Below are 27865 nucleotides of genomic sequence, written 5' to 3' on the forward strand. Positions count from 1 at the left end.
AGGTTTCAGATTGATGCAGCTATTTCACAAGCACCTCCATCAGCAAGCAGCCAGCAAACTCTTTTGGGGTGCACGGAGGGGATCATGTGTGGCAGAGCTTCCCCATCTGAGCAGGAGTAATCCCAGCCCACAAAAACATGAGGGCTGAAGAAGCCACATGGGCGGATGCTGGAGGATCACCCACACCTTTGTATCCCATGGTCTGTAACTCCCGGATCGTGCACTACCTGGCATGTGGGAAGAGGAGAGAGAGCTCATGCATGGGACAAGTGCATGGGGTAAGTGCAACGCTAATAAGGTTTACAGTAGAGGTGCCAGTGCCTATTGCTTGTGCCAGTGACTGCTGGTGGACAAATCCAGATGCCCACGCGTTGGCTGAGGGTGACTAGAGTGCCCGTGCAGGCAGGAGGAGAAGCCGAGCTCTTAAGGAGCTGTCAATTTAGTGGAATAAATGAACGAGGTGATACAACTGACATGAGCACCCAGCTCCATCTGCCCGGCTGCACCCAGGCAGGCTCTCTGCAGTGTCGGTGAGGTCCCCAGCAGCACAGGTGGTGCCGTGCTCTTCCTCTGCTCGCAAGGTCTGGTGCCTCTGGATCAAGCGCTGGCGGTGGGGCTGTGTGCCGGAGATGTGCAGAGAGGTACTCCGAGTGCTTGGCCAGTGCTCTGTGTCCAGGCTGTGCCGTCTGGAGCACCGAGAGCTGCACAGACAGACTTGTCTTTAAAGTAGTTTCTCACACAGGGCCTACACAACTGGGGATTATCTGAAAGAAATCTTAAGAATGTATATTTTCCTGTCTGGTCTGCTTTTTTGCTCTAAGATACTCCTTGTGTGTGAAGGCTATCCCTATTTTTGACACTTATGCTAGTTTTGGCTGAGTTGTCTATCCATGACCTGCTCTGTCCTTGAGTATTGCACTGAACCTCAGTGCCAGCCCAAAGCCTACACAGGGCATACGCTTTCTAAATACTGATGATGCAATGGTGCACATCACATCCCACCTCTGAGGGCTGGTGGGTGCTGTCTTCACCTCCAGTCTCACTGACAAGACTTACAAATGCTCATTTGCAAAACCTTCTCCTTTTGCAACCTCCCGCCGGGTGGCTGGCTGGTTTAGGTCTCATTGACTGCCCCCCTAACGCAGCCCGAGATGTGATTTGTCTCTCTTGGGGTGCGAGCGTGCTGTCGGCTGGCACCCAGCCCCCAGGGCTCTGCAGGGCTCCTCTCCCACCCCGTGCTGTGTTGGGGTCTGCTGTCGGCAGCCGGCCTGCGCGCTCGAGCACTGCTCAGCCCTGCGGAGCACGACCTGAGGAGAGCGACATATGGAAGGGAAAGGCGATTTAGGACAGGCATAGAAATCAGAGGCAGAGTTGTTACAAGCTGGACCTTGGGTTCGCTGGCACAAGATGAGAGACGGTGTCAGTGCCTGCCGGGGCCCGGTCTCCGCTGGCTCTCCTGGCGGCTGCCGGCTCTCCGCAGCACCAGTGATCCCTGCCACAGCGGCTGCGGAAGGGTTCGGGGCAAAGGATGTGAGAGGAATGAGCAAATTCCTTTATCCACGGCAAAACTCTTACACTGGGTAGTGTTTTGGTTAGTTCATGATCATGAATTTCTTAGCCTTTATTTGTTTGCTGAAAAAGTTGAAATGGAGCATTTTGGTGTTTCATTTTTAGTTTTGCTTAAATGCGATCAAAAGATAGACAATCTTGAAATGCCTAATTTGCTCACATTTCTAATTGAAAGCTTTCTGTCCTCTTTTCTTTGTTTCACTGAGAAAATTACAAAATTTTCTAAGAAATGTTTTAATCCTTAAGCTGATCATCAAAGAGTAAAGGCCACCTGTCCTGATCTCTTGTTAAGATTTTTAGACTTCTTGTGTTGTAAATGACTGTAGGTGACGTGTTGTCTGCTGAGGCGTGAAGCCTGCCAGCGGGCCCTTGTAACCCAGGAAATCAAAAGTGGCTGGAGCGAGAGGATGGGGCAAGGCAGTGGCTGAGAAACCTCTTAGGGAGCCTTTGCTAGAAGCTGTGGGACTTGTGGTCGGGATACAGTCTCCTGTGTTTTGCAACTTCCAGCATGTAAGGAAACAAAAAAATAACAAGTGTTAAAGGAGAGACTCTCTCAATACGCATCATTTTGTGAGTTAAAAATTTGGATTGTTAACTGCAAATGTTTATTATAATGTCTAAAATAAAGCCTGAGATTTTTTCTTTAGTCACCCAGACATATCCTAGAATAAGTCATACAGAAATATGAAGTTTAAAGAAATATGTGTAAGGGTACATCAGTGATGTGATAGTCGAAGATTTGGCTCCTTGTCCCTTCATTAAGGATGAATTCATCCCAAGGGTGTACTCTGATCTTGGCAAATAGCATTATAATAGCAAAAGAATATTGCCCGCTGGATAGCAGAAGTTGATGATTAAATTTAAGTGTGTATTGCCCACATAAAGCGAACAATGTGCTTTTTTATTTTTTTTTCCGTGACTCTGAACATTCATCACTGGTGCTGAAGATGGAAGATGCGTGCTTGCTAATTATTGTGTTTTTAACTGATAATATACTGTAAATTTTGTATAATACAACTGTGACCTTATAGAGAATGGAAGAGATGACAGCAGGCCTATAATTATAGTATGGTGAAGAAATGCTTGTTATTATCTACTATTTTTAGGCCCAGTGTGCATAGCCTCTTAATTTACATAAGCTTTAGACATTCACACATTTTCTGTCTTTGCTTATGGATGATAAATTTTGTTCAAATGAAAGATGAAGACGTCGTGTTAGGTGAGAGGTTAGCCAACAGGGAGCTTGATTGCTGTGAACAACAAAAGCTCCAGTGCCAACTGAAAAAGGAGTATTTATTTGAGTAAGAATTGTTTAACCCACGATTCATAACAGGAAAATGGCAGCGTTCGAATTGAGTCTCAATAACTTCTGATTTGAGAACTTGTTAAATGATTGGGGGGGGGGGGGGGTTGGGAAGAAAGGAAAAAAATTCCTATAATCTGTTTATCAAAGGGAGGGTGATTATTGCAGTGTGCTCTTATTAGAGACGAAAATTTTGTGATTGTTGAGATTTCCCTGTTGAGTGCCGAGGACACAATGCGTGTTTCCAGGAGGTACTGTGAATCCCTGCCTTGCTGGTCCACCAGCCCTGGCCACTCACCAAGCCCCTTCCCTTGGCTCTGTTGGAGGCAACACCCTTCGAAAACTGGTGAGATGCCTTGGTTTGGGGGGGGTCGAGATGTGGACCAGAGGCTGTGTGCCCCCAGGGCAGCATGCCGTACCCCAGTGGAGACACAGGTGTAGGGCGTGTGAAGGTTGCCCACCGCTCCTGGGGTCCCAACCGCTCAGTGATGCCATGCCTGGCACTGCCCCTCTGTGCAGCTTGGCCAGCCCAGTATGACCGGCTGCTTTTGTCTTGCTGGTAGCACTGCTGCCGCCTGGCGGTGACCAGCTGCTGGCAGGAGGGTGCTGGTCAGCAGCAGGGCCACCAGTCACCCACCGTGCTACACACAGCAGCTATGCTGGCAGCTCTGGCATCGCCATGGGCACGCTGTGTAGTACTCAGGCTACTGGGCGAGCTAGAGAAGATGCTAGAGCAATAACGGATCCTGCTTTGGCCCTGGAGGGAGCCCTTTGTGATAACATTGGGGCGAATTCACCCTGTCATCTCTCTCAATTAGCTTTGCTGGCTGCAGCCTTGTGCGTCCCTGGATCAGAGCGATGTGCAGCCCCTTCTGTGTGGTCAGGGCTATGCCTGTCCCTCGCTGAGCCAGGCAGCCGGATGAAGCAGCATAGAAAAGCGGGCAGCGGCACTTGCTGCGCTCTCTGGCTGAGCAGAGCACTTTGGTTTGCGCGGTTTTGGTCCAGCGACTCTGGTGCCCTGTTGGTGCCGCAGCGGCATGCTGCTCAGCTTGCTTCTGCTTTCTGCAGTCCTCACAAGGCGGTTCCTTGCATTAAAAAACAGAAAAAGCAAAGAAATACGCAGCTGAGGCAAATACAGAAGAAAAGCTTGTTTGTACTCGTTACACCGGAGGATATTTTGAGATCAGATCATCCGTCTGAAAGTATGACCTCTTGTAATACTGCCAAACAAGGTCAGGGATGCCTGCGCCTCTCTGCTTCTATGCAAGTTTGAGCCGCCTGGAAGCACCTTCCACTGCTACGGCCAAGTTTTCCAAGTTGAAGGGAAAAAGGGAATTTGTTCATCAGGGCTTGACCTCTTGTTTTCCTGCTTTGTTTGCCCTGTTTTTGCTCTCTTTCCTTGTACTGATATTCTCAGTTGTGTTTCAGATTTCCAGTGTGAGCAATTGCATGTGAAGAAAGTCATTCATCACAGCAGCTGAACAAGATGCCCTGTACAGAGCTGCCATGTAACACGCACACAGGCTCCTCTTAATCTATTTACTTTCCTGTTTTCATCCTAATTTAGGTGGACAGAATTGCTGCCCTGACGTCTGCAGTGCTGCAGAGCCTGCAGGAAACCGCAGTCAGTGCAGCCCTTCATAGGCTTTGGGAATTTTTCAGATGTAACTGGTTGAAGGTGCTGAGCCTAACACGGCAAGCCCACCTCTAGTCTTCTGGAGAAATGAGCGATCCTGTCCCTTTTCCCTAGGGAGCAGTTTTTGCCACCAGATGCTAATATAATTCATGTCTTCATTTTCTGCCTATAAAAGATGCTGCAAATGAAGAAAAAATTAGTTCTCTGCCATACAGTGTGAAACCAGGACTCCTGCAGAAATCTTTCATTTCCCGTTTGTGCTGGCATTAGGCAGCACTAGGCAGAAGACTCTGCTGAGTGTGTGGGCCTGATCCCACAAACCTTCGTTCACTGGAGCAGTTTGGATAGCATGTGTAGCAGCAAGGGACTCCCTCCAATTACCGAAGGCAGAACCCTGGCAAAGGGGATGCTCCCGGGGCTCCCTCTGTGGTCAGACACCGTTTGCTTCAGCTGTGCCCGGCTGCTGCATGACTCTTCTGAAGACACAGATTTTAAGAGCATGGGTTTTTTTTATTTCTCTTCAAATCGTCATTTCTTTGCTCTGTGTTTTCCCAGTTATCGCTCACTTACAGAGGGGTTTGCCCCCCAGCTGACACCTGTACACAAAGTCTGTTGTGACGGCCCAGGTGCCTCTACCGAAGCTCTGCCCTGCGTTTACCCTCGTGTGGTTGTCGGCTCAGTCCAACAGCAGCAGCTCTCCGCAGGGTCTCAGCACCTCGGCAGAGTAAGTAGGAGAACACAGCGCTTGTCCTCAGTTTGCATTTGTCTCCCCAGCAGCTTTGGTCCTTCAGGCACAGCACGAGCAGGGCGCTTCCCATCCAACAGCCTAAACCCACCATCATGCGGGATTTCCACGGTGATTTTCTCTTTTATACGTTTGTTTTGAGATTAAAAGTGCACGTAAACACTGGCTAACCCACTATCAGAAAGTGGCCCATCAGCGTGAGGATGTACTTCAGTGGGTTTTGCTCAGGAAGAAAGCTGGTAGCTGCTGGCACAGCAGTGTGCATCCAGCATGGTAGGTGACCCGAGATGCCCGGCTGGAGTGTGAACACGGGGCTCGGGTAAAGAAACGTGTATGCAATAGCTACCTTTCCAGCCTGCTGGTAGGCAGAGCTTTTATAGCAGCGCAGGGGGATTAGTAACTGGGTGGGAAAGATGACAATATGTTTGATAAAAACTTTGATTGCTAAAGACCTTTCCCAAAGGCCGATAATGGCAAAAGGTGTAAATGGAGGGACTGTCCCAGGCTGCTCCCGATAGCTGCGCCTGGCACAGATGGGCTGCTGAAGAAACTGTGAACGGCCAAACAATAACAGACTATCCAGTCATTCCAACATCAGCTCATTAGCAATCTGTCAGATATTTTAATTTGTGTACTGGTGGACTAAGCAGATATTACAGGATTGCCCCAGCTCCCAGCCATCCCTTTAGCTCAGAAGGAAACAGCAAATGAATAACCCAGCAATGTGAACGGAGATTTCTGTGCCCTCAGCTGTCGGTGGTCACCACGAGATGTGGCTAGGGCTGTTGCCTGTCCCACAAAGCCCCCAGCCGGGGGACAGTGGGGGTGGCAGGGATGTGGGCAGGGGCTGGGTGCTTCCCCCAGCCCAACAATCCTGGGGTGCTGTGGCATGGTGAGCCTGCCAGTCCACAGATCCCCGAGCAGCAAAAGGTCAGGTGTCCAAATGGAACAAATTAGCCAAGCACAAGGCCTGAAGTGCTGGTGGACGGTTTGAGTTTACGTTTGAAATAACTCAGGGATTTGTTTAGACAGCTCTTTTGCGAAGAGATAACCAGACATCTAAATGGGATTTTTACTCCCTAAACATCTCACTAAAAACATCACTAGACCCTTATCAGTCATGTTATTCCAACCTCTAGTAGCTAATTTTCAAATGAGAAGATCTATGCTAGGTATTCCCAATTAATTTGCTTTTTTTAATGTGGTCCCTCCAGACTCTGGCTTGCCAAACTTCTTCTGGCTGAGGAGAGGACCCTTTCCCAAGCAGAAGAGGCTGCTCTGGCTGTAAAGCACCCTCCACGCACGTTGATGTGGCTGCGCATCTCGACAGCCTCACCTGCCTTTGCCAGGGCAACATACAGGGGTGCGAGTAGGGGGCACAGTGGGCAAAGGCCGTACCTGGTGTGCGCAAGGTGGGCTGCCAGGGCCATACCTCAGCTGGGGATCTGTGGCCGCTGCCGTGGCAGTGAAGTGTGGACATGGGCTGAGCAGGAACAGGCAAGTGTTAAATGTCTGGAAGATCTTGTCATTGTGTTTCATTTTGTAATGTCGTCACTGAAGCTATTGAGAATTAAGTTGTACATCCATAATAAGAGTGATTATGACAGGGGTAATGCAGTCAAGTGCCAAAACATAGTGTCCTTGTAAGGGAGAAGGAGTTACCAATGGAGCCCTTTAGTCATGGCAAGATCCCTCCACACTGCCTGGGTTTCTCGCACCTCCGATGGTTGTAGGAAAATGCCTTTATTCCTACAGCTTAGGCACGTTGGGGATGGATGTGCACTAAGAGCTGCTGAAAATACTGAGGTTTGTCTGTCAGACCACAATTTGGAGATGGTATTTCTTTTAATCTAATTCAGTTTTACATACTGGCATGAAGCATTATAATTGATTGCATTAAATTACATTGGAATCTCTCAGCTGCTTGATCAAGAAATGATATTGACTCCAAGTAGGCCTGACTATATGTTGATATTAAGTGTTACAGGCACGTAGCCTCAGCCTGATTCATTCCTAACGAGATTTTGAAGTTCACACTATAAAATGTTCTGTCAATTAAGCCAGAAATTCATAGCAACATATTTGCTTCAGTTAACAGTATGTCCTTTCAATGCAGAGATCTCAACTATTACAGTTTTCTAGTTCCAGCTTCACCAAATTCCAAACAAATATTCTCATTGTAATACAAGTTTTTGTGTAGCAGTTTTTGACTGCAAAGAACAGCTCTGTGAAATATGTTCAGTAAGAGGGAAGCAGCTCAAAAGACAGTTGCAATACAAGGGCCACTCTTTCTGTAGCGCCCTGTAGCTGGAATAAAACCAGGTAGGAAAAACCTGCTTTACCAGTAGCAGGTTTTCTTGGTCTGGGTTTCTACTTCCCAATGGGGCTGACTCCCAGGGTCAGGCTGCATCCCACATCTTGGAGGGGCTTCTGAGGGACGTGATGGCGTTTGTCACCAATTAACAGAGATGGGCATGTGGATGAAGGAAAATAGTACTTTTCTTCTCAAGGTGGCACAAGTCAAGGAAGTGCAAAGCTCGTGACAGTTCCTGCGTCAGTGGTGACACAGCAGCTCTGGGTTCGCTTTAGAGAGCGCAGAGCTTGTGTGCTGCTTGATCCCACTGAGTCCCAGTTCCTCAATGTCTCTGGGAAACAGTAAACTAGTAGTAGCTGAGGAGACTTAGTCTTCTTGAATGCAAATCACTTTTCTTCCCACTTTCCAGGTGGCTGAGGCTCTGGCAGTTGCTCTGTGAAAGGAGACAGCTCTGCTCTGACTTCCCTTCCCTCCCAGCCCACCAGCACAGGGATCTGCAAGCAGATGTTTTACAACTTTTGAAAAAGTAATGATGTCAGGGAGCTGAGTGGGGGCTTAAAGGTAACTGTCAGCTTCCCTGTCCCTCCTGGGCAGGGCCTGTGGGGCCGCAGCCTCGGGAACGAAAGGCAGTGCCTGCTTCGGACAAGTGTCTGCCACTTACATGCACCAGCACATGCAGAGATGAGCGTGTAACTGCCTGTGGAGCAGGGGGAAGCCCCAGACTTGCTGGTGGACCTCAAAGGGTTTGGGAAGCTGCAGCTTCCAGCCCAGCCCAATACCGCTGCATTTCCCTGCTAAGCATCCCTGGGACTGGTGGGGTTGTGCAATCTCTGGAGCGAGCAGGAAGCTGGTGCCGGTGCTGCCCTTACGTCAGGCATGGCCAGCACGTGTAGGGGAGGTGACTTTGGTGTATAGGTTGTGACGAGAGTAACATCGTGTAATATTAATGCACAAATGCTTTTCTTAGCCTTGCCTGAGCCTTCTTCCCAAGGTGCTCGCAGCTTGCTCAGGTTCAAGATCAGAGGCTAAAAGAAGAAGAAATGTATGAGGTGAGTTTTTCTTTCTTTGCAACTTCTCCCTGTGAACATTGGAACAGCTTTAAAACAACCGAGTTTGGTGGGGAATCTCATGCATTTGGATCTCTGAGAGAGGGATAACTATTTGGTAGAGAAGTTGTCATGTTAAAGCCCAGGAAACTGCAGTGAAGCTGTGGGGTTTTTACACCTGTTTGGTGTTCCCTTAAGCCTGATGTGGAAGGTTTTGTGGCATTTTTAATAAAGCATTTGGTTTAATAATGTTGCACACAAATGCATTTTTATGTAATTAGTCGAGAGACTTCAAGCAATTGCATGGCTGTCACTGAGTGCTTGTGACAATGCTCCTTGTATAAACAAGCACTGGATTTCATCATGGCCTATTGTATCAGCCCAAGACACTAGCTCACCTCTCTTCCTTCCATATTCCCATTAGATCATGTGCATATATGCCCCAAGCAAGTCTGTGGTTCTGTAATCCTGAACGTTCTGGTCTCTGTCTTGCCTTTTGTTCGAACCCACTGTAAAATCATACGAGTCAAATGGAGTCACAGAATGGCAAGGGTGCCTGGAGAGCATCTAGTTTGACCAGCCACCACTGAAGAGCCGGGCCAAGAAAAGCAGGATGCTCAGACCCACATGCTTTTGGGTTTTGCATATTTCCAAGGATGGAATCTACACAATCCCTTTGTTCTGGAGTTTGACCACTCCTAAGGTAAAAAAGTGTTTTCTTAGCTTTAAGTAGAATTTGTGGGTGAGAATACTTACCCTTTCCAAAGGAGAAGGTGTCTGTTTGCACAGGAACCTGCTTTCTGCATAAGTTGATTTTCTGTCTTTGAGATTTGACTTTTGGGCTTGATGTGAGCCTGTGCGCAGAGATCTTGTTGTAGCTGGAGATACACGAGAGCTGGCATTGCACACACGTGGGAGGTGAGAATCGCTATTGTTACTGGGTCTGATCCAAATAGCTATGGGGGCAGAGAGTGGGTTTCCAGGGAATGCTGGAGCCCGGGAGATGGGAAGGGGACTGACCACCTCCTCACCATGTAAGATACCTGTAGCCAGTGGCCCTCTGTGGGGCTCGTTGCAGGGGGTACTGGGCAGCCCCATGACACATACCGTGTCCCGTTGGAGGCCTTGGAACCAGTGTCTGGAGTGCACAACTTGTTTAATGATATAAGCTAAACATGAACTCCCTTATCCACTGCATTTCCGAATGTTGATTTGTCTTTGGTTGTCTGGAAGGGATGCTGTGACAGCTGCCATGTCCTACAAGCAGTATAGGTCTTTTTTCTTAGAAATTTTTGAGGAATGGCTTAGTTGTGCACTTCTAATGAAAGCACAATGCTTTGGCTTCTCCGCTGTTCTCCAGAGCCCCATGTGTGTGCCTGGTCCAACAGCTGCATGTTGTTTATTTCTTGGATTGTTTGGGGAAATGGAGGATCTTGTGCTGCTCTGTATATAAAAGACACTAGGAACCTGCTAGGGTTAATGGTAGAGCTGATTGCTTCTGAAGTATTTTAATCTGCTTTGATTGCTTCAGGCAGTGCTGTTCACCTAGGATCCTTATACTTGGCTTTCTTTATCCAGCTAAAATGCTGTCCAGCATGTAAAATACCAGGCTTCAGGATCAGATGACTCATCAGGCCTTCACTGCTTTTCTTAGTGAGCTTTGTGTCCTGGCCAAATTCCACTGCAGCCACCTGTGCAGGCAGCAAGGCTCCCAGGAGCTCCTGCTCCTTGCAGCCAACAGCGGGAATGCCCATGGCAGCATCTGGGCACTATCCTTATAGCAAGAGGTTACAAACACCGCTTGTAGGGGTTCCTTTCATGTATCGTAAGTCCTTCCAGACACTCATGGTGGAACCTTCCTTCTCACCCCTGTACACGTGGTACATTAGCAAACCATATCCCAGCCCTTGAAGTACCCTTGTTGTCAAAGCATACTTTGGCACTCTAGATACAAATGCCCTTTTATTTTCACTAAAGCATCACAAGCAGCACTGACAGCAAAGCAGCAACATGTACTGTATATGCACGGATAATAAACATTGTTGGCTTGAAATTTCTGCGCGTGTTGGGCATGGATTGTGTCTTACCACATCACATGATACCATGACAGCAAAGAAGATCCTTCCTCTTAGCATAAGGTAAACAACAAACAAGCAAAGCTAGTTTGGCTGTCACTGCGATGATCAGCGGCTCCATCCAGGAGCACCAAGACTCGGTATCGCTTTCATTTCACAAACAGAAGTAATGGCAAAGCCGCTTCTCTCCTTGCTATCAAAAGCTTATAAAGAGTCTGTTTCATCTGAAGTTTTGTGTAGGCATATCATACAAATATTTCACTGGAATACATCAGAACCATGGTGCTGCTGCTTTCTTCACTGCTGCATGGGAACTACCAACGTAGCCACCAGTCTCTGTCAGAGGAGTTTTCATCCTGCAGCTCCTTTTATACTTTTATTTTTTTTAATTCTAGTATTGCCTTTCTTCTACCCACTCCCCACTGTGACTGAAGGGCAAAGCTTAGTCTAACAAGAGCTAAATAACGCACAAATACATCTAGGTAGCGTTACAGCTTTGAAGTCCAATCTAGGAAGAAAGAAGGCTCCTGTAAGTTTGATGCTCTAATGAAGGTTACCTGGAGCTGGCGAGCTACCAATATACAAAATGATGTCTTTCAAGGAACAGCATTGCATTAGAAGCTGCTGACCTATTTGCCCACTAGCAAGTGGCAGAGAAGTTGCAAGTTTTCCCCTCCTCTTCAGCCATGAGTGAAGCACAGGGTCAGGCACCCAGCTATCAGCTATTGGCAGATGTTTGAGGCACCTCCCTTCACAGGCAGCCCTGAGGAGATGGATGACAGGATTTTAGGTGAGTGATTTGGAAAACGTCACCTCTTGCCAACACCAAGGTTTCTAGGTGGGACCTTTTCCAGATACCACCGAGCATGTCCACAGCTGCTGGGGCCTCAGGGAGCTGGTGGGTCCAGGGCCTCAGTGGCCCTGATGTGCTCCAAGTGCTCCTCCTGTGAGCCTCACCACAGTCTCTGGCACACTGCCTGTCTGTGCCAGGGCCACTGCACGGCTCCTGGCACCAGCAAGGTGTGGTAGGTCATGGCCACTGGAGGGGGACACTCAGGCAGGGCAGGAACCTAGTCTGTATTTTTCATGAAACGGCGTTGGATGAAAATTATACCATAGCACTCGCAGCAGGACCTGGGACCAGGAGTGGACCACTGCTGGGGAGAAGCCCTGCGGCTGGAGAGGTCCCAGAGAAGCTCTCAGCCAAAGCTTGGAAATGAAATCCAATAAAGAGCTAAAAGGGATCAAAGCCAAAAGGTGGTGTTTGATGTAAGATGACCCAGATGTTTCAATGTATCTGCCTCTGCAGCAAGAAGATGGAAAATCTACTTTCGTGGAGGTAAAAAAAAAAAAAAAAAAAAATCAGTTCAGGCTGGTAGAGGAGAAATGGGACAAGGGAAAGCAGAAGCCTGGTCAGGCTGTAAGAGGGTAGAAGAAGAGGGGAAAAAGGACTATGTTGTCTGAGAGATGCTGGAAGAGGTCTGCTGCTGCAACTGATTTTCTTTTTTTTTTTTCCCCATGCCATTTTGTTTCCTGTGAGACCCATGGCCAAACTTGTACTGACCTCCCACAGGGCTTGCTTCTCTTCAGTTTCTCCAGACTGAGTCGCCAAGGGCGATGCTCTGGAACTGATGAACCCTCTTGCAACCAGCTAAGGACATGCACGTGCCGTTGCGAGGGGAGGAAGAGGTGTGCTTTGGGAAAAGACCTCTATGGCAACATGAGGAAGCCTCAACAAGTTCCCTGCGGCCCTGCTGCCCTGCCTTTTCCCTGCATGGCGGTTGGGAGCCGTCCTGGCATGGCTGGATGCCCTGTTGTGCCCAAGAGCTGGGGATGCTCCTGTAGCACTGTGCGGGGAGCAGCCCAGGGGCCTGTGCGCTTCTCTTCCTGGCACCTACCCCGAAGGATGCAAAAAACAGTTGAGACAAATGAATGCCCTTTTTTTTCAATTGCGTAAGCAAGGCAGTTTCAGAAGAAGTGGTTGCAAAGAGGGTGCATGTGCAGGAATGTCCAGCCATGCCGTGGGGAGAGGAGGGGAAGGAGAGCGCTGCTCCCAGGGCTGCCGCACTCGACCTGGCAGAGCCTCATCTCAATTATTTCCAGGCAGCGTGATGCTCCCTTCGCAGCGCCGGAGCCACCAGGCAGGCTGCCAGCGCAGGCAGCAGTTTGGCAGGTTTTTAAACACTGACTGCAGGGCTGTGCAGTAGGCCATTTGTACCATATGGCACCCAGGAGCTAATCCGGGAGAGGGTGCTGGGCAGAGAGGGAGGCCAAAGCTGAAATGCCATTTAGAAGAGAAACATCAGCCCAAGTGGCACAAGACCATAAAGCCGAACAATGAAGGAGACCAGGGGTGGGAACGGAGCTGGAGGATGGAGGATGACCATGCTCCTGAAACCACCCAAACTTCGTTTCCTCCCGCTGTCCATATTCACTGAGTGCTCAGGAATGATGTAGAGTATAAACATATATTATAAACATTGAAATAGAGATTTCAACGTATGTAATATATTTTGTATGCACATATTGCTCTGCTCTGGGAAGCCTGATGAAGATAAAAGCAGAGCTATGTGGGGAAAAAGATATTTCTGCCTCTGCCCTGGGACAGGGAGCCGATGCTGATGTCTCTGTTCCCCTGATCTGTGTGTAGGGGATCTATTGATCTGAAGGAGGACCATAGTTTGGCAGGATGGGAACCCTGAGCTTCAGCTGGTTTTGACCATCTCGGCCCTGGGAAGTCAAGTAGATCTGGTCCATGGTCATCTTGCCTTTGAAAGGATGTTTCATGCCACAAATCTCAGTCGTAACAGTTTTCATTTACAGTCTCGTTATATTAAACAAATGACGCTGTGTAATCGTTTGTTCTCTGCTCTGGGCCTCTAATGGATAACGGTTGTCACAGTTATTGATTTTTCTTCTCTTACAGAAACCTAGTACTTTAGGAATATTGAGCTGTGTTATTATCCAGACAGGTGCCAGCCCTCTGAATGACAGACAACAGGCTGTTGTGACTGTAAACACTTGATAGCTGGCAAAAAAAGAAAAAGAAGCAGAAGTGTCATTTATCCACTAAAATACTATAAATAAAATATAGACTTGATAGTTCTTTCATGACTAAGCTTATAAAGAAGATGCGATTTGTCATGTTAGGACAGACTGATTTCTTGTGTGCTCTCCTCACTGTGGTGGCTGTGACAAGATGCCTTGGTGGATTGTTCCGGCGAGCTGATCCTCACCAGCAGTGGGTTATCCCTAGGTTCATGGGTTTCAGCTGAACGCAGCGGGAACGTTGGTACTGACCTGGATGTCGCTGATGTCGGTCACTGGGGGACACTTCCCAGTGCCCCTCTCTCTCCTCGGGACATCACTGCGTGTTTGGATCACTGTTGTGTCACATGACTGTCTTGGATGAAGCTGTCCAAAATGACAAGTGGCTGCGGCAATTTTAAACTCCCCCAAGGTATGTGCAATGAATTGTTTCTTCTAACAGGCGTTACCTTGTTCTTGCCCTCACCAAACTTTGTTTGCCACTGTGTTTTGGGGTTTTATTCTAGATGCAAGTGAAGGGTGGTAGTTCTGCCCATGTGCAGTGTGCTACACCTGGGTGTGCAGACTGATGCTGCCTCCTCCCAGTGTGATGGGGCACGGAGCCGTGGGGCTGGAGTGGTATGGGGCAGCCTGGCACCTTCCCAAGCAGCTTTCATTGAAAACAAGCATCTGCTTGATCAGGGTGTGGAAAGATGGTTGTGCTTCTTGTCTTGGCGAAGGGAACAGGGTAAAGTTTAGAGGTAAGTCGTGAACTGGTGATCTAAAATTGAAAGACTAGAAAAGAACACCCAAAAGCCAGCACACAGTGTATGTTTCCACTTAGCTGTGTGTCTCTACTCTTTTTTTCCCAGAAAAGCTGAAAGTGAACTTTAAGGCAGGGAGCACCTGTCCTGGTTTTGACTGGGACAGAGTTAGTTTTCCTTTTTAGCAGCTAGAAGAGCTCTGTGTTTTGAATTTGGTATGGGATTCATTATGAGAAGAACGTTGATAGTGCACTGATGTTTATAGTTGCTGCTGAGACATTGAGGACCTTTCAGCTTCTCATGTTTTGTCAGTGTGCAGGAGCACAAGAGGCTGAGGGAAGCACAGCTGGGACAAAGGGTCCACAACACCCCTTAGGATTTGAACTTAGACTTAGGATTGAGGGTGAAATTGGCCAATGGAGTATTCCATATCATGCAATGTCATGCCTGGTATATAGATGAGAGTTGACAAGGAAGTTGGAGTTCTCCCTTTTGGAGAATTCTCTCAGACTCTCCTTCTCTTGGAGTTTTCTCTCTCTCTCCGCCCCCGCCACCCCCACCACCTCTCTCCCTCCCTCGTCTGGGATTGGGGTGTAGGGACTTAGCTGTTTTGAGATCACTTGATGAGATGGGTGTTTGTCACCAGATAGTGAGTAATTACACTGTGCGTCACTTCTTTGTATGTATTATTATATTTTTTAATTAATTTATTACTATTATTTTCTCATCACTATTTTTAATTTTTTAATATAGTTGTTATTATTATTTAATGGTTCTTATCTCAACCCATGAGTCTCCTTCTCTTTTTCCCCTTTAATTCTCTTCCCTGGGAAGGTAAGCGAGTGGCTACGTGGTGTTTAGTTGCCAGGTTAAACCATGGCAGCACCCAAAGGCAGCTGCCAGGGTAGAGAGAGAAGAGCTCCAGTGTGGTGGCCCATGCTTGTACGCTCGCAGGCTGCCAACGATGGGACACGTAAGTCGCGGGGCTGCGTGTCGGCAGCATTGCCTGCTCAGTGCCTGCGGCTGGGAGGGGCGGCTGCATTTTCCCCAGCACCGCCATGTCGCTGCTGGGGCTGTGTGCTCACACGCAGACCGCTGGAGGCCATCTCACCTCTGCCACAGCTCACCTAGCTTAATGGCTTCCTGCAACATCTCCCAGTTCAAAAGAAACTAAACCAGCTGTACTTATTTTACTCGGAGAAGCTGGTTAGTATGCACATCGCTTCTCCATCTACACGGCGCTTGAACAGCTCAGGCCTTTTCTTGTTACACCAGTGAACAGCAGGCTTACGCGACCAAGTGAAATCGGCTTCGGGATCAGGAGGAAGGGAAATCTGTAGCTGTTGGGGAAAACCTGTCGGGTATTTAGAGCTGTTAAGTTATCTGAAGGAGCTGTTGGTTTTAATACCGTGGTTGTACACAACTTGCTGTTTAACAGCACGGTACGTCGGTGCCAGTGATCCCACGCACTGCTGGCGACGCAGGTGGTGGTGGTGAAGGCTGTGTGTGATCAAAAACAGTCTTGGGAGCACATGAAGAGCAACATCAGATATACCTGTGGGCGTCTCTGCCCCATTCCAGTTGCCTCACCCCATAAAGCAGCTTTTTTCCGTCCAGCTCTGGGCTCTGCATTCCTCCAGCCATCAAGTCTCGATAGGTCCCATCTCATCTTTATACTTCAAAACTTTTCTGCCGATGCTTCCTTGTGGATCTGCCCCTCTTCTCCTGCCTTCTCCATGCACCTGGCTTCTTCCTCTTGTGAGATCCAGCTTTGAGCTTTTCCAGAGCTCGCTGCATAAGGGTGAAATGTAGATACTTGCACTCACAAAACATCTGGTTTTGAGTATAACAAGCAGGTTTTTGAGAGTTCTCTCGGATGACTAAGTGGTCAGGTTCTCGGCTTCCTTGCTGGATGTCTGTCAAAAGCAGCGGCTGGTTTATCTGACAGTATCTGCTGTGTTATCAACTGTGCTGCTAATTGTCCATCCTTTACATGTTTGTCTTTTCTTACAGCTGCTTCTGCTGTCTCGCTCGGCGGGCCTCCCAAGCAGAAAGGGAGCACCTTGGTTGTTTTTCCTCTTGACTAAATCTTTTATGCTTTCTCACTTATCTTTAGCAGCCCCAGAAAGGATATCTTCCTGGGGAAAAGTAGCTATGTAGCTGCATTTCCATTAGGCCTCCTTCTCACCACCATATCCAGCCCTGGATGCCAAAGTGTCCCTGGTTATCCCTACGCTCAGCACATTGGCCAACCACCCTTTGTATTTTCCTTCTTTTGTTTCCTCCCTACCCCCACACCCGCCCCCTCCCCTCTGCTGCTGGAATGGTCCCTTCACCGACCCTCCCCACTGAATGCAGAGGGTAGGGGGTGCAGGACAGGGCAGCTCCCCGCAGTGTCCAGTCGCGGGGGGCTCACAGCGATAACACGTGCTGTGCTGGATCCCGTGGGGTCTTCAGGTGGCTTCAGCTCCTCCTTCTGTGAGCTGCATTTGGGCACGTTGAGGGACGCCTTCCTCGGGAAAGCTTTATCTATTGAGATGGAAGAGAAAGTGTATTAACTGTCATTTGTTAAGCTACATATTGCCCAGAAAATAGATTTCTGAGCCCCCAAAACTATGTAAATACATTTTTAAGAATATTAAAAAAAGATAGATGCTAAAGCCATTCTGGAGATTTAAATCATAAAAATTTAATTGAATTAATAAGTTCAAATCTAGATATGGGCTATTTCACTGAGCTTTAATGTATTTCCCCTTTAGAAGATACTCTAATTTATGACTGCTTAAGTAGAGGATACAGTAGTTTGCATAAAAAAATGGATCTGGAGGCTTTTGGACTGTGCTGTGGTGCTGCAACTGCCTTTACCATCTACTGTAAAATGCCCATTTCTTTTGAATTCTTAAATTCTTTTGTACAGAATGGTGAGCTTAGGCTATGAGCCTGGATTTATACAGTTGTTTATGGAATTGGTTTTGAAAGCACACTACAATAAAAACTTGATTACAGGACTGCAACTCCTTGTCCTGAAGGGAATGAAACCCCTCTCAGTTTTCGTAAAGGTGGCTCACCTGAAGGTAAAAACACCGCCTGGAATATTTTGCAGATTGGCGTTTCTGTTTGTTGATTCCATATTAAACAGAATAACCAAGCGTGCTGAAGGTAAAGCCCTCATTTAATTAACCCTCTTGGTGTAGTACCATGTGATTAAATGTGACTGAGCTGCTCCTTGGGGCTTCTGCTACTGAAAATACTAACAATAATCATTTGTTTTGTTTTTATATTTAAACACATTATTGCATAGCTTGGTGCAGAGATAATTACCAATTTTATCTCCTGTGTTTTTCTAATGTTCATTAATAACAATAAAGGGTTGTAGGTTAAAAACTCATTTAATTGCCTTTATGTTAATGACATTATGAATAGCCTTAGCTACCGATTCTAATTCTGTCCAGTATCCTGTTTCTCAGTAAAGCCCCAGGAGAGCTGCTCATTTTATCAGCATTACTGATTCAGAGTTTTCCTTGCAGGTGGGTTTTTGTACATAATCAGAATTAATGCACAACACATTTTGCAAGGAACAGAGTAGAAGCTCTCTGAATAAGTAATTAACTAGAGTGCCCAAGGAAAATGCCTGAGCAAATTTTTTAGCGTATTCATAAAACATTAAGGATAGTCACAAACACAGTGGAAACAATTTACTGATAATACGCTTTCATGCCATTTTCTAACTCTCTTCTTTTTTTTCCTACCTCTTTTTCCCTTTTAATGAATGGAGTCAAAAAAAAAAAAAAAGCATGATTTCAGCTCTCTCATTAAGGAGCACCTGCCCTTGGAACAGATTATGTTCTGAGCTGTGTTGGACAAGGACTTATAGGAAGATAAATGGAAGTCAATATCAGACTTTTTCAAAGTAAACAGAAAACAGACTTTTCTCCTCCTCTCTACACCACCTTCTTGGTCCTGAAAGACAAAAGGAAGGAAAGGTTACCTAAGTTACTTCTGCATCTAATGATAATTAAAAAGAATAGATCCCTCAAAGATGCTGAAGGAGTACAATGTGTTTAGAATGTGTCAAAGCAAACCCGGATATTTCCATTTTTTGATTGTCCGGACCCTACCTGCAGGGTACGCTAAGTATGTGTCTTGCCTATAGCTCAGCTGTAGGATCTGTCTCTTCCCACTCCCTGCCCTGTAGCCTAGCACAGGGATGTCAGCAGTGGATCATCTCTGCTGTACCCTACGCTGCAGTGGTTTCTGTAGCCAGATGGAAAATACTGGGCTGGGTGGCTGGAGCATCTTCAGCAACTCAGTTGCAGGAGAAAGAATGTAACATCTGGGCAGCTGTGGCCTCCCCTCTCGATGGTCCCCTCCCCTCCCTCCACCACCCTCTGCAATGCCAGGAAGGGCTCCCCGTCTCAATGGTCCTTGCCTGGCTTCAAGCCCATCTGCCACAGGCCCAATGTGGGAGCAGGCAGTAGTCCTGCTGCCCTGGCTGCCAGCACCTCTGGGCTGAGGGTGCTGCGCTGCAGGGGCACCCAAAACAGGAGGGCCCGACAGCACCATCCAGCTCAGCCTGGGCAGAAACGGTTCATACCATAGCTGTAGGCAACAGGTAGGCAGCACTGCAGTCCTTAATCACTGAAAGCCTGGAGCAGAGGAGTGAGATGGTCTGAAAGATCTTAATGTTAAAGAAAATAAGTCTGAAATCCGTTTGTGTTCTTTTTGTTGTGCTGGCTCTTGAGTTTTTGCTTATGACCACAAGGACAAGGAAGACACTCGCTGTCCAGAGTGGGGCTGCCATCTTTGGCTGATCAAGTGGATCTGGGGGCCAGAGCTGCTTCAGGAAAATGCCACATCCTGCAATGCTCACAGCATGATGCCAGAGCTGCGTCAGTGAGAACAGCGAGCCTGACAGGGCTCCAGGCTGTACGTGAAGAAGGAAGACCAAGGTGATCACAGGGCTGTATCAAAATGCCATGGTGGGTGATGGCTTCACCCTCTCCTCATGGGGCAGCAAGACGTACCTGGAGGGCTTTTCCCTTCACAGGCAAAAGCTCTCAGACAGCTTTTCTGGGGACCACTGGATCAGCCCATGCTGGTCTGCTGGTTGGAGCTTCCTGAAGAAGGGCTAGTGGTGTGATGGGCTATTGAGGGCCGTCGCTTCGGTTCAGCGTGAAAGCAGTGAGCTGGAGCAAAGGTCCTGCCCCGCCAAGCCTGGCCTGTTTGCCACTGAAATCCCCACCAGCAACTGTTCCTTTAACGATCTTTATGACAGGCAGAGAATGCACCATTGTTTGCTTAGCTTGCTTTAAAAATAGATTTCTAAATTTGCAAGTGACAGTTCGGCGTGTGTCTGAAACCCGGTGCCCCAGGGTGTGCAGGAGCACCAGTAACCGCAAACGTGGCACGAGCTCATGGGGACGTGGAAAGTGGCAGCACTGGGGACGCTAATGTGATTAAATGGTGTACAACTCAATTAGTTTCCCTTTTCCTCCCATGCTCGGTGGCAGGCCTGGCTGGTTGCAGGCTGGTGGACGGAGCAGTCACATCCAAGGTCACGCTGAGCGCACGGTGGCAATGAGGCCACGTGGCTGCAGTTTGACCACAACTGTGTGGGACCACTCTTGCAGAGCTGGGAGCAGAGGACAAGCAGCCCCCAGGCATCCGTCCTGCCTTGAAAGGTAAGTCTTGGCAGGCGGCATCCTTGTGCTGAGCGAGGGCAATGCTTAAAATGCTGGAATTTGCCTAGAAAGGGCTTTTCAAATGAGGGCTTAGCTGGCAAGGCAGCGTGAAAGAGCCAAGTGGAGAAAATGCTTTGCCTGTGCTAGTGCATGGATGGAGAGTGCGAATACTTAGGGCGGCTAAATCCTCCTACTCTCCCATCCCATTTAAGACAGCAAGAAAGATGAATCTGTTTTCTAGCATTAAAGGCATCAGAACAAAGCGTTACCTGTTTAACTGAAATACCTGACTGGATTCGCAGTACCAGGGATTGAGACATCTGTGATGTCTCTTTGCCTGTGACAGACACCACGTGTTCATGAAGAGGTTTGGGATGAGTGTCCCTAATGCAGAAGGCAATAATGACATCTGCAAGGGCAGGGAGAAAGACAAATCTCATCATGGGGAAAGGAGATCGCTCCCAGAGAACAGAAGCTGGGGCCAGCCCCTGTCCTAGCCAGGCAGCTTGGTCCCACCAGGTGGCACTTCTTGTGGCCAGGACAAGGTCACAAGTCCCAAAGAACTGCAGGCTAAAAATCAGTCTATTCCACAAAATTCTGGGGCGACCAAAAATTGGCATGAGGGTAGAGGGACTGCTGCATGGTCATGTTGATGATCTGGAGACATCCCTATTTCAATTTCTGTCTCACTTTCTATCTTATATTTCAAAACGAAGGGTTATTTTTACATGATGAAAATGGATTGCTGTCACCAGAAACATTTGGAAGAGGGCATCCTCTGCCCACAGTAAGGGAAAAAACTGAACCTGACACCTCCTTTCTTATAGGAGCCTCACACAAATAGATATTTCATTCAAAAACTGCAGACCAGTTCTCCACTGAGCCGACCTCACCCTGTGCCTTGGGTCTCTGTGTTTGTGGCTGGGTGGGACGGGACTCGGGTGGTTATTTGGGAAGAAACATACGTTCTGTTATATGGTAGGAGATCCAGCAGCCAAATGGCAAGCTGATTTTTGCCTATGGAGGAAATAAAACCAGATTCTGGCAGTTGTTCCAACATAGGAAAGGAAAGTATTTGAAGAAAGTAGGCATTCTATATCTTGTTTTTAAGTAGAATTATTTTCTGACCTAATACTTGCAGACTAAAATAACTTTGTGAGAGCCCCATCCTTCCCTGTTTTGATGGTAAAATGTGTAACTTATCCTTCCACACTTCATTAATTTGTGTTTTGTCTGTATTTAGCGAACTATGCAACCCTCTAGGCTTTTGGTTATATGTTACAACATTACTATTACAACAACTTAGCCATCAGCAAAAAAAAATCCTTGAAATGAGCCCAAGCTACTTCTGAATATCTGCATCAGATATCTGAGTTTTGGAGCTACCTCTGAAAAGGCAGAGACTTAAAAAATAACAAAACAAAACCCGTGAAAATTATCCAATCCATGAAAAATATGCAGCCTCAGCAACATGAAATCACAGCAGATACACTATGTCGGTGCGGAAGTGATTGCAAGCCCTGTCTTGGGGTGGGCTCTGACAAAAGGGTTAATGCCTGGGAGGCACCCGCATGCAGTAGCCCCCCGCCAAGGTCAATGGGAGCTCTGCCTGCTGAGCACAAGCAGGATCAAGCTCTGTTTTTCCGTGATATTTAACACAATCGAGTAACACGATGGTTTCTTTGCACTCTTTGTAGCTCTGTTTTTAAAAACATTGGTTTTCTGCAAATGACCTAATCCATTCCGTTATTAACTATAAAATCGTGGAGAAATCACTTATGCAATCTCTTCTATCTCTTTTTTTTTTTTGGGGGGGGGGGCGGGGCAGGCAGGAAGAAGGCAATTGCTTTTAAATAACGCTTTGTACTTAAACACTAATTCGCTGTTGTGAATTTACCCTTTTCCTAAAGCTAGGCATATTCCCTAACACTTTGTGGTGGTAAATATGTAGACCTGCTGCTTATCCAGTAACAAGCAAGAATATTTGTGGTAGATTGGAAAGACTAAAAACAAACTAACGTGTATTTTTCAACTTCCTGGTGCTTTAACCTTTCTTAAGAAAAGACTCAGGGGACATAATTGAGGGAAAGTGTTTTTCTTTAGCAGATGGATTGCTTTGCTCGGATAATATTTTAGTTATGCCAATAAAATGAAGGGTACCCAGAAAACCATGAAACTGCCAGCAGTTGTTAGTGTACGACTATTACCAAGGCAGAAATGAGGCCAGAGCAGTGATAAATGTGCACATCTCTCCCTCCATCAGCTGAGGAATGACCTGGATACACTTTACATCTGAGCACCAAGCGGGCCAACATTTTTCACAGCGGCACTTAATAGTGGACATTAACTTAGCCCTCTCCAAAAGGGCTGACCCGGAGGCTACCCTCTGCGGTTCTCCAAACTGTAATCACTTCTGCAGTCTGTAATTTTATCAAATCGCATGCACCTTTTCCAGCCACTTATTGGCCAATTAAGTCAAGTTCTCACTGAGGGGGTCCAGCTGGCTTCAAGTTATCTTAGATGAATTGATTGAAGACATTCTGCAATCTATGAACCCAGTTTAATGATCTAGGTGATAATACTTGTAATTCTTCTCAGTCAAGGGAATTTGCTGCAGCTGTTGTCTGCAAATCCATGTTCTGATACAGTGAAGTACCAGAAGAGCGTTAATCCGCCCTCCGAGTTTTATAGTGATGGCTGCATTGTGAAATGGGGAATTTAACATTCACACAGCATTGCCAAGCAGAGACAATTTTTTTGTTGATGTGTTTTTTATTTTATTCTATTGTGAGTGTTAAAAAGGTTACATGGAAGAATACATTATTGATAATACTTAAAATTGGAGACTGTACAGCAGTATAAAACAGCCTACTAAAATATTACGTAAAATGTTTGAGCTGGAAAATGAGGTTTGCCTCAGAGCATGAACATAACATTTTTAAAACTTGGAGGTGGAGTGGAGCTCCAGAAATAAAGCCACTGGCCCAGAGCAGCTCCCCAAGACGTTTCAACTGTCTGGAGTCAGTTTTGCTGTTCCAGAGTTATGCTGGTGTAAATGAGATGACAATCTGTCTCTTTTTTTTTTTTTTTTTTTTAAATCTTTTACAGAAGATGTAATAAATACAAGGGAATAGGTGCTACTTTCAGCCATGCTGGTGTAAATCAGGGGTAACCTCACACTTACATGGTGTAAACTGGTGAAGAATCTGCTTCGGAGACTGGAGCCCTTCCTCTCCCCAGATTCAGAGCCCTTGAAGTGCTAATGAAGGAGTGTGGTACTTTGACACAGGCCTGAAGTGTATCTCTGAGACCAGCAGTCGACTGCATGAGGACCTGTGAAAACAAAGAAATAATCATATTTGCTTGCTTCAGTGGCATGTGCCTCTTTTCTGAGCCCCAGGAATGTTAATCCCCTCCCTATGAAACAAATAATGTAACTAATGCTAGGGAATATTATTCATGTTGAAAATTCAAAATACTTAATAATGAAATATCCTATAGTGTATCTGTGAAGTTTCTGTTTGTGAAAGGGAATGGCTGGGGTTTGATTTCCCCGCAAAAGCAGCAGCTGCCGTATTAATTTATGCTGTGCTTCAGACGCCCATTCGCTTCTCAGTCACAGGGACTTCCCCTCCTGTGTGGTGTGATTGAGCCCAGCTCTGTTGACACCTGCCTTGCTGAGAGTCTCTACTGCTTTTGATGAGATTTCATTTTTTTTTTTTTTAACCGTAGGATGCTGGGAAAAGTCACTTTCTTACGGGATAAATTTTCGAAGAGTTACGTGGAGTTTCCAGCACCATCCAGCTCTTCCCATGCCCATGCCTGCCGAGCCTGGCATCAGAGACCTCCTGGCTGCCGTGACTGGAGGGTTGTGCTGCTGGGTGAGGAAAGCCCTTCTCCCCACCACAGCTTCAGCCTATCCTCATATGAAGCCAAAGCCTGAGTTTGGTGGGGCTTCTCAGTTTTGATGGACTTGGGTCAAGCTCTGTTGGCAAAGCCAGGTCTGTTGGTCAACTAACCATACGTATTTCAAGTATTAGTCTTTGGGGATTTACGTGATACTTCAAAAGCATCGTAAAGACGATATGAAATGGGGATCTCCTCTCTTGAGAAGTTTGGCTGGCTGAGGGAGGTGCTTAGGTCTCAAGTTTGACAAGATGTAGCTGCTTTGCCTGGGTGTGGTGCCTCTGGTGGGTCCCTTTTCCATCTCCAAAGTGGAAATCATGTGGCTGACCTCTTCCACAGAGCTGCAGGGGCTGAGAGTTCAGGGCGTTGGGGTGCCAGCATCGGTGCAGGTAGGTTGGAATGAGTCTCTCTGGATTCATATGCCACAGCTGGGTGCCTGGGAGCCCCCTCCTTGGGGGAGATGGACCCTTGGCAGAGGTCCCTGAATAGCTCCTGGCCTGTGGTCCTCTCCTTCTCTAGGTGGTGTGGGCAGGGTAGGGGTGGCTCCACACCAGGGGCTGTGCTAGCTGGGTACCACGCGTAGCTTTCCGGGGGGTTTAGGGGATGGGCGTAACAGGAGGGGAAGAGGGGGTCAGACATGCGCTGCCATTTATAAAATTAGTAAGACGTGAAGAGCACGCGGGAGTAAGAAATGTCTTTGATGCTAACCATAGAAAATAACTCCAAAATTAACTGCACCACAGGCATGTTCCTGCCTGACTGGGTTGATCTGCACAGAGCCCCGCCTCGGTGTCGCGCCGGCCATGCTTCAGCAGGCGCGCATTGTGCTCGCCTTGCTGTCGTCTCTGAGAAGGGAGAGCGAGGCGGGGGATCTCTCCCTGTAGCGGGGCTTAGATTAAAGTGTATATGACTAAGGAAGCCTGGTATGGCCACAGAGAACATCTTGTTCCCCATATTTAGCCACAGGCAATGTCAAGTACTATATGTTACACGAGTGCTTTTCCCCGATCCTGTAGGCCCTGTTTTAGAGGTTGACTGTGTGAGTCGAAGGGCTTAGTTTTAAAATAACAGCCCTACAAAAAAATATTTGATTTATCTTTTTCACCACAGTGATCAGCAGCTCCCAAATTAGGGGGCTGCCTCGCCTGTGACAGAAAGCAAGAGACCTGCTCTTGCAGTCCTTCAGCATCTCCTGCCGGGGCCAGGCACTGCCACTCTAGCAGCCCCAATGCAGCCTTACGTTTTCACCATGGATGCACTAAAAAGAGGGGTTAATTAGCACTGCTGCCTTTGATCCTCTGCTTGCAAGGGAAGAGAGAGTTTAGTCAGTAACATCAGCCAGCTTCCAAACACTTTATGGATTTTGGCAAGAGGCAGCACAGTCATAACATTCGAATATTAGCACTTTATAGCTCTGCCACACTAACAACTGCTAATTAGGCAGCTTGGGCAAGGCTGAGAGCTGCCTTGAACCTTGTGTAGTAATTTACACCTAAGCACAGCTACAGCTCTGATGTAGGAACGCTTTACACCCAGTTCACATGTACAGAGACGATTAGCGGCAGCAAAGCCAGTTGAAAGCCTGATATTGGATTCCTCTTGTGTTCGCCCTTCTCCTTCTCAGAACTTAATTTTGCTTTCCTGGAACACCCACTGGTGGAGTGTGGGAAAACCCTGGGCTGGCAGCTCATCCGCCACAGCATCTTTGGAGAACTTGCAGTGCTAACTCCCAGGATGGAATACATTTCAGCAGAGCACAACCACTTTTAACTGCCTGGAGGAATTCATCCTCCAAACAACCTCCCATAGCTTTATCAAGATCTGGAGACGTGCTTTCTTCCCATGCCAACAATTTTTTTTTTGTTTTTTGTTTGGCCAACAGCACTATTAAAGTTGAAATATTTGATGCTGTATCCTTGAGTGTTGCTGTCTCCAACTCTTGTTGCATTCTGCCTTTTGTGCACATGGACGTACAAACTGCCAGCTGTAATTTGCAGTGTTAAATTTTCCCCCTCCGTGCACCTATTTATCAATACTAAGGCAATGAGGTTCTCTGCTCCTCATGCAGCCATTTGCAATTAAAACACCAGCACTCTGATAATCTTCTGCAGCTAGGTTGCCTGAGGAGTGATAATAAGTGGTCTCCTGCCCCAATAGTGATTTGGGTCCTATTGCTTGCTGAGGCTGCTGTCACTGCTGGAGTTAGCCATCAGCTAAGCCACGCCTCAAGAAATCACTTACTGTTGTAAGTGCTCTTGGCATCTCATTTCTAATGAGCATCGTGTTCACGGTGTCCCCAGCTATAGACATTCTCCTGCTGAAGGCAAGTTGACATCTCATGGAAGAGCTCCTCCTCGTCCGCTCCTCTCCCCTGGTTTGCAGGTAAATGCCAGATTTTCGGAGACTCCTTCCTCAGCTCCGTACTTGCTTCTGAGTTGGTGGGAGCCATCTCCTGGGCTGGGCTTCCTCCCTGGGAATGGAGGTCATTTGTCATGGTCCCTGGGGAATGGGAGCACCCTGGGGATCTGGACAGTGGCTGCTCCCTGGTTAGCAATGCAAAGGAAGTGAATTCACCTGAGTTAAACCTGTACTTACTCTTTTTAAATAATACCCATTTTTCTCTCTTTTAAAATAAAGCAGCTAAGGCATTATATAAACAGGTAGAAAATAAAGGTGAGTCTGATGGGTATTGCTCTTGGAAAAGCCCAAGATGCTTACCTTGTTATTTCTTGGACTACTTTAAAATCAAATATGTCTTTCCCTTATGATATACCGTCCTCACTGCCAGTGAGGAAATAGACCTGGACTACACTTGCAATGACAGCTAGGAGAGAGTTGTTGGGGTTTTTTTTTGTAATTTTCTAATTGTTTTTATATTTCATTACTAAGATCTTGAGCCCTGGGTACTTAATTCAAGGTGCCTACAAACGGCCACAGAACAAAGCAGGATCGTGTATTTCTGCAGGGTTTAGACTTCAGGTGTGTATCATGGCATGGGGGGATTTGGGCTTTTTCTGACAGTGTGTGGCAGCTCTTTAATAAAAAGGAGAGTTAGCAAAGAAATCTTGCAATCAAATAAACAACAAAAGGGCAAAACTGTATTTCACCCTCTGTAATTTGATCTGTAAGAAATGTAAATCACTCATCCAGAAGAGAGGGATTTTCAATTAGTCCTGTTTTCTTAAACATGCAAATCCCCCAGCCGTGTTTAGCAGCACAGTTTTGCCCTAACTCTGCAGAGAATTCGCAAGCAACCTTTAATAGACGGCCATGCCTTCAGGCTTGTCCACTTATGTTTTCTCTCCTGCCTGGGCACAAGATAGATTATGCATATTATTATTCATAAGTGCCACCTATTGAAAGCATAACCACAGGCACGTTTGCAAATGGTGGGCTTGCCCCAGCTGTCCCCACTCATGTGAAACATTCCTGCTCTCCGACGGACCCCTCCAAACCATCCCCTCAAAATCCCTGCTAATTTCTTGCCAGACATCCTGGCATGAAGAAGGACTTGCAAAATAACCCATGGACTTCAAAAGCAGCTGAAATTTAAGGGGGACTTTCCTCCATTTTCCTCTTCGCAGGGGAACTTCCAGCTGATGCTTTTGTGCCTGTCCCTGAGCCCGGAACTGCCTTGCAGAGTGCTGGGGAGAACGCTCTATCCCAGGGTGCCAGGAATCATGGATGGCAGCGATGCCACACTGCTTTAAATGTGTGTTCTTCATTAAAGAAAGGGATTTCTTTGACTGGTATGAGAAATAATAAACAGTTAGTGCAGAAGAACAAAGAAGCAAATAGG

The sequence above is a fragment of the Tauraco erythrolophus genome, chromosome 10 (genome assembly GCF_009769465.1).
Source record: "Tauraco erythrolophus isolate bTauEry1 chromosome 10, bTauEry1.pri, whole genome shotgun sequence".
NCBI classification, from domain to species: Eukaryota; Metazoa; Chordata; class Aves; order Musophagiformes; family Musophagidae; genus Tauraco; species Tauraco erythrolophus.